Source organism: Sturnira hondurensis, unplaced genomic scaffold, assembly GCF_014824575.4.
Source record: "Sturnira hondurensis isolate 20B ecotype Veracruz unplaced genomic scaffold, ASM1482457v3 Scaffold0021354, whole genome shotgun sequence".
NCBI lineage: Eukaryota > Metazoa > Chordata > Mammalia > Chiroptera > Phyllostomidae > Sturnira > Sturnira hondurensis.
The window spans coordinates 22779904-22792155 of NW_028093985.1; positions in this window are offsets into that span (position 1 = coordinate 22779904).

Here is a 12252-nt window from a genome sequence, read left to right on the forward strand (position 1 = left end):
ACCTTAGTTTTGGGAGTTTACCATCCACAACCTATTGGTTAAGGCTGCAACTGTGACCCATCTGGTCTGACAACTGTATCTGATAATCTTGTGGAAGCATTCTTTTTCTTTGTATTACTGTTTTTAAAAAGATGTTTTATATTTATCCAGATTAAAATAAAAAGATTTCTACACACGTTTATATTTGGAGGAGAAATGTTTATATTTGGAGGAGAAATGATCAATTTATATAAAAATATTTCTGATAATTTTTCCTGCATTAATAATGTTAAAGTAACTCTAAGCAGGATAGTGTTATAAATGTAAAAGACTAGTATAAAGAAGATGCTATAATATATGCACTTAAATTTCTTTCTCTCATCCCTACCTCAAAAAGCATTTGATGCAGTAAAGAGGCAGAATTTTTTTTTAAAGTTAGATTCAACAAAATAAAACAATGCTCTTCAGAAATGTGACAGTTGTGCTGTGGGCTTCATTTTGTTTCTGAGCATTCAGAAAAAGGCATAAACCCCAAAGAAAATGCTCAGTGCCAGAAATGTACTAAATAAACACCACTCAGTAATTGGGGTAAACAGAAAGCAAGCTCATTGTCTGGCTGATACTGAAATGGAGCAAAACTGTTCTTAGGTAGCAGAGGACTGACTTCTCCTAGATAGAAAGATAACAAGATTACCTGAACACCTATTATGGATTGCTGACCACAAGCTGAAGAAACAAACAAATACACAAACACACGAAAAACTCTGTATAAAATCCCAGATCTTATTTCTTTCCAGGTTGCAGGTGGATAACATAAGTTGCTTCTATTTTTATAGACCTTTACTGAAAAACATAAGAAATAGCTGATAAAAATTACAAAAAAGCATTTTCCTACTCCATAGCCTCAGTAATTTTTCTGTGATTTCCAAAGAAATAACAGGCATTGATTTAATAAACTGCCTTGCTGTAAGGGCTGTGGGTGTCCCTAGTGAAGATGAAGGGATTCTCATTGCTCTGCTTCCTCAGATTCTCAGGTTTGTCTAGTAATAGTTCTGTTTTATTGTTCATGGAAATAAATATTGACTTCATTTGCAAAGTCAGTATTAAAATTAAAAGTTTTAAAGAGTACAAATTATTGACCTCAAATATAATCCCCTATAATATGTGGCTACAATTTGCAGACCATTATCAATACTTATAATATTTTTTTAGAATAATAAACTCTTTTTTTAAAGATTTTATTTATTTATCTTTAGAGGAAAAGGGAAGGAGAGAAGGAGAGAAATATCAATGTATGGTTGCCTCTCCTGAGTCCCCTGTTGGGAACTGGCCTGCAACCCAGGCCTGTGCCCTGACTGGGAATCAAACCAAGATCATGTGGTTCGCAGGCCCACTCTCAATTTACTGAGCTACACCAGCCAGGGCATTATCAATACTTATAATATTTATAGAAATCCTCCACTCATTTTCTCAAGTCATTATTTTTATTATTTGCCCTGCTTGGAATTCTTCCCCTCCTCTTAAGCTAATTAAATTATACCCATTTCATAATTTAATTCAAGCTTTCATTACTTTGAAAAGCTTTTCTACCACCAAATTTATAATATTCTTTTTCTTCACTATTAAAACTATTGCAAAGAGCACTCATCTACTGTTTATCATTTACCAGTATTATTTTCTTACAGACAGTGATTGCATTAAAACAAACTAACATGAACAGGTATAAGAAGTAAAGGTGGGGCCAACATGGGTGTTGTTGGAATGTGGTAGATCCATGGTGTTTGCGGTGTCTGCAGCAGACAAGTATAATGAAGGCATTTTGGTAATCACAGAGCTAATACTTATGATTTTATAGCTAAGCCTTGTATATTTTCTGTGTATGAAAAACTTTTAAGAAACACTTCCCTTTGAGAAACACTTTTGGCTTAATACTATGCCCTAGAAAATGATCAAATGTGGTTGACTATGAGCTATCAAGTTATCTAAGAATCCCATTCTGAAATGGGTGTTTTCTGACCCACAGAGTCATAACTTTGGATGTTCACAGTAATATTTTATAATCAAATGAAAATGTGATATATGGGATCAAGCTCAGGGAACTTCACAGGAAATAACTAAGTTATATTAGTAAGTAGGTCAAATTCTCATAGCACCTGCTTCTAATATATAGGTATCTTTTTCAGTCACATGCATTACCTCCTGAAGAATTTCTTATAGCCAGCCCACTAAAGAAAAAGTTGAACATCGCACCACTTATGGGCAGGAAATTATGAAGTCATGAAAAGACTTAATTCTATATTTACAGAGAATGGCTTCATTTTTCCTGACTGAATCTAGGTTGATGTTGATTACAATTCCTGGAGGACTGCAAATAGATTATAGGTTTTCTGTATCTATTTAGCATTTAATGTTGGATAATTGTTCAATCAAATATTTGCCTAGGTCAAATCTGTTCTTGACCAGAACAAACAAAACAGAAACAGACGCATAGATAGAATAAACTAATGGTTGCCAGATGGGGAGGGATTTCAGGGGCTCAGTGAAAAAGGTGAAGGGATTAAGAAGTACCAATTACTTGTTGCAAAACAGTCATGGGATGTAAAGAATATCCCATGAAATATAGGAAATATAGTTAATGATATTATAATAATTATGCATGGTGCCAGGTAGATACTAGACTTATGGAGGAGACTACTTTGTAAAATATATACTGTATTTTTTAGACCATAAGACACACCTAGTTTTTAGAGGAGAAAAATAGAAAAAAAATTTGAAGCAAAAAAATGTGGCAAAATATTTAATAACATAAATAACATAATGTTTCACCAATGTAAATGTAAACAAAACTCAACAGTAGCAGAACTCAACTGTTATTCCTCCCAAATTTGGGGGGAAAATGCATTTTATAGTTCAAAAAATATGGTAAGTGTCTAACTACTATGCTGTTCACCTGGAGCTAATATAGATTAATATTGAATGCAAACTGTAATTAAAAAATAAAAATAAATAAAATGTTTGATAGAAAATTTTGTTCAACCTGCACTGCAAAATTCAGAGATTGACAGTCATATACATTCATGGAAATATTTTGATGGCATGACTCCTAAATCATTTCTGTTATGAGTATTTTATTTTATTTTTTTCTCCACTTAGGATGGCTACAAGTAAATGAAAACATTCAAACTGGAGAAATTGAGGTTCTGTGTTGAGGGTCATGAAAAGTACTATGAGCTTGAAAAGACTCTATATTCTATAATTTAATATCAGCAATACCAGCTAAAAAGCAGTCAATAGAAAATCACAAAATTTTACTGACATTTTGAGAATGATGCATTCAGCTCACTTAACATTTTTACAGCTGACCACTTACTTACTTGCAGGAACTAGCAAGATATACTTTCTTCTGACAGTAATTCTTGCTAGTCATTGATTTCAAAAGCCTGCTTTAGCCAAAGTAAATTGACATTTATATCACTAACTCAGCAGAGATGAAGTTTCAAAGAGTTTATTGTTCTGCCCTAAAGGGCAGCAGTATCACATAATGTAAAAGACTTTGATCTGGCTTTTTGGCTAGACAGAAAGAAATGTACATGAAAGTAGCAGTTCTTTTTTACATTAGCTGTGCATGGACTATACTGCTTTTGCTGGAGTGAATGCAGAGAACAGCGCATTTTAGTGAGTGGATTTATAAAGAGGTATCATTTGAGTGTTTCAGGTATCATATGAATCTGTTTGGATTCAGTTGTTACTAAGTGAGTTGGAAAGAGAAATATCAAATTAAGTGTGATTGAACCTGGGAAACAAGCCTTTTATAATCATAACAATTTTCTTTAGAACCTAGATAAGAATAAAACTTTACTGAATTCAAAACACATTAGAGATATTTGTGCCTAATCAATGCTAATAAAAACAAGAAGTAGCACGATTCAATATTATTGCCTCAATAATAATGCTATTCATGTTATATTTGGATGGCCTAATTCTACCTCTATCCTATACTGATATTGCTATTATATTGTAACAAATTCAGTTCTTCATCTAATATTACTGCAAAGTTATTTTATAATACTTGATCTATGATTTTGTTCTTTTAATAGATCCTATTATTTATTTTTCATTAATACTTATTATGTGTATATTACTGCCCTCCAATCTACTCCTTTCAGTTTAATTTCAATGATTCAGTCATTTACTTAGAGCTTTAATCCTAGTATTAACTAGATTTCCATTTACACTCCATTTATATTTTGCTTGGTAGAACTCATTCTGCTAATGTTCCAATACCTATTTCTTTTATATTTATAGACTATTAAAACACACCCTTTGAACAACTTTGTATCCATTAGGTTGTAGTAATGCCATCAGTACATATTACTTAAATTAATAATTCAGGAAATATCTGTTGATGTCTACACTCTACCAATTAAACTGAGAATATCATATTTCTGTAAACTTTTATGTGTTCTCAGCTATTTATTTTTTTATGCATTACTTTTTTTAGAATAGCTTCAAATCCACTTAACAGGTGCATTCAAGTCTTGGAAGTATTTCTTTACCTAAAAAAAAAATTTTTATTGTTGACACTATAACAGATGTCCCTCATTTTTCTACCTTTTACCCCTTCTACCCAGTCCCCATAACCCCTTCCCTGGCCGTTGCCACACTGTTGTGTGTCTGTGGGCTGTGCATATATGTTCTTTGGCTAATCCCTTCACCTGCTTTCACTCAGCCCTTCCTCCTCCCCTCTGACAGCGGTCAGTCTGTTTCATGTTTCCATGCCTCTGGCTCTATTTTGTTCATTAGTTTATTTTGTTCATTAGATTCCACGTATGAGTGAAATCATATGGTATTTGTCTTTCTCTGACTGGCTTATTTAGTTTAGTATAATAATTTCCAGCTCCAGACATCTTTTTTAAAACTTGATTTTGAGAATTTCATAAATACTATGAAATTCCATTTTCTTTATAGTATCTCTATCTTAAAAGTGGGCAATACCCTTTGAAAAATTTTGAAAACTTAAAAAATTTTTAAAAACTATGGAAAAAGTTTTAATTTTATTTTATGAGAAACATGAATTTGTATAATATCACTAGATTTGAAAAATAGGAGACTGATGATATTTTTAAAAACTCTATAAAAAATAGGCTGGCATAAAGCAGATAACATTGGATTTTTTTCTTATTTTTAAAGGACCAGAATTGTTCTTGGGTACTAGGAGAGGACAATTGTTAAATTTCATGTACCTACTCATGGGATGGATTTACTAAGAATGTTAAGAAAATATGTATAAGTAGAACACAAAGCCCATGTAAAATGATTCTGTTTTATAACATAAAGGAAATAATGGTATATGTATTTTTATAGAGAAAAAAATCACAAGGTTATGAATAAACTGACATTATTAAATTTCAACATTATTAAAAATAGCATAGGAAACTTTATAAATTATTATACTATAACAAATTTTGGATGAAAATTATGAAGGTAAAAAAATGGCCTACCTTCTCAAATAATCTGTGTTATTTTGAAAATATAAGTAGACATGTTTAAAATACAAATGTATAATAATATATAAAATGGAATTTTCATATTCCCTTTCCCATTTCTCTGTCTTTTTAGTCAAATGTACCCAGTATTAACATTTTTTGCATTTCATACAAAGTAATAAACATCTGTCAGTTCACATCTTTTGATATGAATATAGCTTTTTAAATGCAGTATATAGTACACTATATTATAAACATTCCATTTACTTTTTATAATATATTTTGGATGTATTTTCCTATTAGGCTGAAAAGGCCTAACTTGTTCACTGCACATTACTATAATCTGAGCATATACATATGCACACATGTACAGACACACATTTGCCAACATTTATTTAAATAATTCCTGCTCTTTAATTTAATATTTTTACACTTATTTTTTCATCATATACACTATTGAAAACCATACCCTGGTGTTTGTAAACATATTTCATATTAGAACCCTATGACAAATTACTACATGTGAAATCTATTATTCATAATATAAGTGCAATTAAAATTTATATAATCAATTTTTTTTTCTGAAAGGTAGGGGTTCCCAGAATTTGATCTCTAACTTAGTCTCTCTCTCTCTGCTTTTTCTTTAATTTTCTGTCTCATTTCCCACATACTGATAGCTTAAGAAATACTATTATTTTATTTTATTGGAAATGATGTTACATGTTTATATATTTATTAATATTGCCAATGCTCTGTTATCTTACTCTAAATTGCTGACTTATATAGTTTCATAATTTGTCTATATTTAAATAATAAACGAGCCTTTTGTATATTGATAGTTAATTGTTTGCAAAAGTATTATTTTTCCTTAATTCTATTTTTATTTTTCTTCCTATGCTTTCTGTCATTATTTTGAAAACAAGTGTTATTTTCCATTGGGGCTTTTAATTAAAAGGATTAATTAAAATAATTTTTATTAAAGGATTTCTTCATTTCAATAATAAAAACATCAAGACCTCTTTTATGTACTATAGTATTGTTTTTAAAAAGTATGTTATGAACCACATATATAATTAAAAATTTATCCAGTATTTACTTTAAAAAAATAAGTAAAATAAATTTTAACATCTTATTTACCTCAATATTAACATGTAATCAATCTAAAATTTATTAATAGCTTCAACTATTTTAATTGTGCATTTTGTACTTACAGTGCTTCTCAGCTTGAAACTAAATTTTCATTGGAAACACTTGATCTACATTTTAATTTAATATAATTTACAGTTTAAAATAAAGATTGACATCAGTCTATCCATAATACCTATCTAAATATTTTCCAATAACCAAATTTAACATTAGTTTTAAATTTAAATATGAGTCAACATGGGATCGAGGAAGAAGTTGAAAGACATTTGAAACCAATGAAAATGAGAATACAATCATTCAAAATCTGTGGGACAAAGGGAAAGCAATCCCAAGAGGAAAATTCATAGAGTTACAGGTCTATCTCAAAAAACAAGAAAAACCTCAAATAAACCATCTAACTTTACACTTAAAGGAACTCGAAAAAGAATAAATTTAATTATAAATTAAATACAAAATTTTGTTGCTCTGTTACACCAACCATATCTTAATTTCTCAATAGCCATACAAAGCTAGTGGCTACCATACTGGACAACACAACACAGTAGTAGAAATTTTAGATTAGTTCTTCCAATACTAGTTCATCCATATGAATGAATTTGGGATCCAGCTTCATTTTTGTCTCAGAGAGTGAAGCATTTTTATTATCACATTTTCAAAAAATAAAATCAATCTTTTTACCACTAATCTTTATTATTAGCAAAATCTGTACCCTCTTGGTCTATTCTGAATTTGTTCTTCTGTTTCACTAATTGTTTTGATTTTTTATCTTCTGATTTTTAAAAAAATTCTTAATGAATGTAGTATAACCCAATGCTAATAGAGTCTCTCTAGTCCAATCTACCAGATTTGGGCTAGCCTTTATTAGGAAGTAAAACATCTTTCTTTGTTTTTCCAGTTTTAAATTTAAAATTGCCCATCTAAATTTAGATTTTTTGATAATGATGCAGGTGAAGAAATGATTTAATTGACATTATTTTTAAAGATTTTATTAATTTATTTTTAGACAGAGGAGAAGAGAAGGAGAAAGAGAGGGAGAGAAATATCAGTGTGTGGTTGCCTTTCAAGTGTCCCATTCTGGAGACCTGGCCCACAACCCAGGCATGTGCCCTGACTGGGAATTAAACTGGTGAATCTCTGGTTCACAGCTCATGCTCAATCCTCTGAGCTACCCAGTCAGGGATAATTCATATTTTTCATAGGCCTTAAACTGAAGTGATTATAACTGCTTTTACACTGTACATAAATACGAATTCCACTGGGGAAAGTCTGTTGCTGTAGGAGACTCTGTAATTCAAGAAACTTGTTTAAACCCTTGTGGTGGTAAGTGTCTTATTCTTCAAAATGTCTTTAATTGTAAAATATATTTTTTCTAGTCTTATTTTCTCCTTCAAGCCCATTTTATGGATATGCACAGGTTGACTCCAAAAGGCTTGAAGTGATGTTACTTTTAGTAGTGTACTTGAAAAGGAAGACTAGAATTTCATTGGAATTCAGTGCAATCTCATCCTGCTACACAACACTGGTGTCCTAAAGGTCACCTTTGAATAGCTTTTCCCTCGAAGTTCCTGTCATCTCAAGACCTACTCCTTCCAACTCACTGTCCACCCCAAACTCCTCCACTCTGTCTTTAATTCTGTCCTTTCACTATGCAGATATCCTCTTCATTTAATAATTATCTTTAAATATGAAAGAAAGAAGTAAAAGTCACTATTTGTAAATGACATAATTTTATATGTTGAAAACCCATTAAAGACTCCACTAAAACACATCAGAAATAATAAACATAGTAAAATAACATGATATAAAATTGATATACAAAAATCTGCTGCATTTTTATACCCTAAAAATAAACTACTAGGAAGAAAACTGAAGAAAACATCCCATTTACAACTGCAAAGATAAAATACCTAGAAATAAACTGAAGAAAGGAGGTTAAGAAACCTGTTCATTAAAAGTACAAGACATTATTGGAAGAAATTGAAGAAGACACAAAGAAATGGAAAGATATTCCCTGTTCCTGAATTGGAAGAATGAACACTGCTAAAATATCCATGTTACCTAAAGCTATCTTCAGATTCGGTGCATCCTATGAAAATGCCAAAGGCATCTTTCACAGGAAAACAATCCTAAAATTTGCATGCAACCACAACAGAGCCTGCCTAGCCAAAGCAATTCTGAGAAAAATGAACAATGCCAGAGTCATCACACTTCCTAATTTCAAACTGTACTATAAGGCTATAGTATTTGCCAGTACTTCAGTTTCCATATCTATAAAAATAAGTAAAAATTTGCTTATCTATAAAAATAAGTAAAAAATCTATAAAAATTTGCTAGTACTTCAGTTTCCATATCTATAAAAATACGTAAAATATTTACTATCTACTGCAAAAATATTTTTTAATTTTTAAAAAGGAATTGGTAGAAGATCTGGATGTATACTTGTCTAAGGAAAACGCATAGATGGACAACATGTACATGAAGATGCTCAACATCACTAATTGTCAGAAAAATGCAAATCAAAACAATGAGATATCACCTAACATGTATTTTAATGACTATTATCAAAAGGACAAGAAACAGCATGTGTTGGTAAGGATGTGGAGAAAAGAGAATCATCATACACAGTTAGTAGGGCTGTAAATTGGTACAGCTACTAGAAAAATCAGTGTGGAGATTCCTCCAAAACTTTCAATACAGCTACCACATGATCCAACAATTCATCTTGGTGTTTATCCAAACAAAATGAAAACACTAATTCAAAAAGATATAGCCTCTCTTCATTCACTCTAGTATTATTTACAATAGTCAAGATATGAAAACAAAAGTCCATTGATAGATGATTGGATAGAGAAGCTGTTTCTTATATAAACAGTGGAATGCTACTCAGCCTTAAAAAGATAAAATACTGTTATTTAGGACAACTTGTGTGGGTCCTGAGACTACTGTGCCAAGTAAAATAAATCAGAGGATAAAGGACAAAAAGCACAAGTTCTTTTCTCCACTGTGGAATGTCACACAAAAAAGAAACAAAACAAAAACTCATATATACAGACAATAGACTACTGGTTACCCAAAGGGAGTGGAGAGAGGAGCAATGGGAAAAGGGGGTCAGATATATAGTGACGGGTGAAAATAAGATATTTGGTGGTGAGCACATTATATTGTATACAGATGTTGAATTATAATGTGTACTTGAAACTTATGTAAAGTTATTAACCAATGATGACCTCTATAAAAATAAAAACACTTTAATAAAATGAAAATAAATCCTTTCTAGGACCTAATGAGGTACATTTTACGGATGAGAAAACAGGTCCAGAGAGGTTCAAGGACTCGTGAAGGTGACTAAACTCATAAGTAGCCAAGCTGGTCTGGCCCTAGAGTCTGTGCTCTATTTTTCACCATCTCAACTGTATTTTGGTTGACTGAGAAGTTTAGCTATAGGGCCTATAAAACAGGGGGTGTCAGAGGATCTTAAGGAAATGTAATACCCAGAAATAAAATGTGTATTTATGTCTCAGCCCCAGATGGAGTCAGGATGGCGGTTGTTCCCAAATGCAGGTCTGATGTCCCTTTGAGCCACCACTCCTACCAGCTACTCTGTGTAACATTTCTATTTAGAGAGGGTTAAAAGTTCTTCTTAGATACCCAAGTGATAAGCAGAGCAAGCACTGCAGATAGGTAAGGAGTTTGGAAAATTGGATTTTCCCCAGAATGAATCAACAGTTTGACTGTAGAAAACACTGTGTCTCAGGGACCAATTCAGGAATGTATCCCAGAAGGCTTGAAAACAAACAAGCAAAATTCATGACTTTTCGTATATATTCTAAGAAAATAATATTTGAAGAGTGGAAAGACCTTGCAAAGAAATGCATAGGTTTTATTGAGATAAGGGTGTAATACCTTTTTAATTTTGTCTGGATAATGCCTAAGACTTCATCAGTTTGTGGTATTACAGAGGTAGTTCTCTGCTTCCACATAAAAACTCACTTCAGGGCCTTACCAAGGGCCCCTGCTTTGAAATTCAACTTGCTTGTTGCCAGTTAGATCTTGCTTTTAACATTAATTCTTTGTTTTTATTATGAAGGAATGAAAGCAAATAAACAACCCAATTTAAAAATAAACAGGCAAAAGGCTTAAATGGATATTTCTCCAAAGACATACAGATAGTCAATAAGCACATTAAAAATGGTCAATTAGGGAAATGTAAATCAAAACCATAATGCAATACTACTTCACATTAATTAGCATGGCTATTACGAAAATAAAACAAGCAAGCAAAAAACAGAAAATACCTAGTGTTGGCCAGGATGTGGATAAATTGGTATCCTTATGCATCGCTGGTGGAAATGTAAAATGGTGCAGCTGCTGTAAAAAATTGTGTGTCAGTTTCTCAAAAACTTAAATGTCAAATTGCTGCATGATCTGGTAGCGCCATTTGTAGGTATGTACCCAAGATAAATGAAAGCAGAGACTCAAACATTCACACCAATGTTCACATCAGCACTATTCACAATATTCAAAGGGTGGGATCAACCCAAGCATCCATTGACAGATGAATGGAGAAACAATATGGTATTTACAAACAATGGAATATTTATGAAGCCTCAAAGAGGAGGATGATTCTGACACAAGCTACAAGAATGAACCTTGCAGATGTTATGCTAAGTGAAATAAAGTGGATCAGAAAAGGACAAATATCAAAAGATTACACTTATGAGATACCTAAAATAGTCCAATTCATAAAGAAAGAAAATAAAATAGTGGTTGCTAGGGGCTCAGGGAAGGCAGAACCAGAGAGTTAGTGTTTAGTGCGGATAAAGTTTCAGTGGAGATGATGGAAAAGTTCTGGAGATGGACAGTGGTGATAGTTGCACAAAACTTGAGTGTACTTAATGCCGCTGAATTGTACCCTCAGAAATGGTTAAAATGGTAAGTTTTATGTTATGAATATTTTACCACAATAAAAAATGAAAAAGAAAGATGATTTGGAGAAAGAATTTTCTTGGTCCCATATTCCATATCTAAAGTAAAAGCAAACAAACAAACAAACAAACAAACAAACCACACATTATTCTTGGGCATATCTCCTCTGGGATTCAGCACTAAAGCTAGTTACCCAAAGCAGGAGGACCAGGTAGTTCTTGAAATGCCAAAGCGCTCTGTTCAGTAATGGCATGTGGAGTCACTCTGTGGGCAGTTTTGACATGCATTTATCTACTCTTAACACTTTACACACAAACCTTCCTCATACACATATAATCATTATAAAATATGGTTGATTCCACTAATTGTTACTTTAAAAACTCTTAATTACAAACCTTCTAGGATGCTATCAGTGACTTCCACAGGCAAAATGGAAGGGTCAAGAGTTATAGGCTGAGTTCAAAGTTTAGATAGTCATAATTTTTGAGAAAAATATCACAAAATAAAATCTCAAGAAGATATAACATAATCATAGTACTACAGATAGCAAATGCCCTGAATATCAGAAATGATGCACTTACTAGTATTATATCTGTAGAAAATTGTTATGCTTAAATGATACTAAATTCTAAAGTGCAAGCCCTAAAATACCATGGATTTTATACCATGCAATCCATGGCAATTTGTTTCTCTAGAGTAGAAAGAGAAAGGCTTG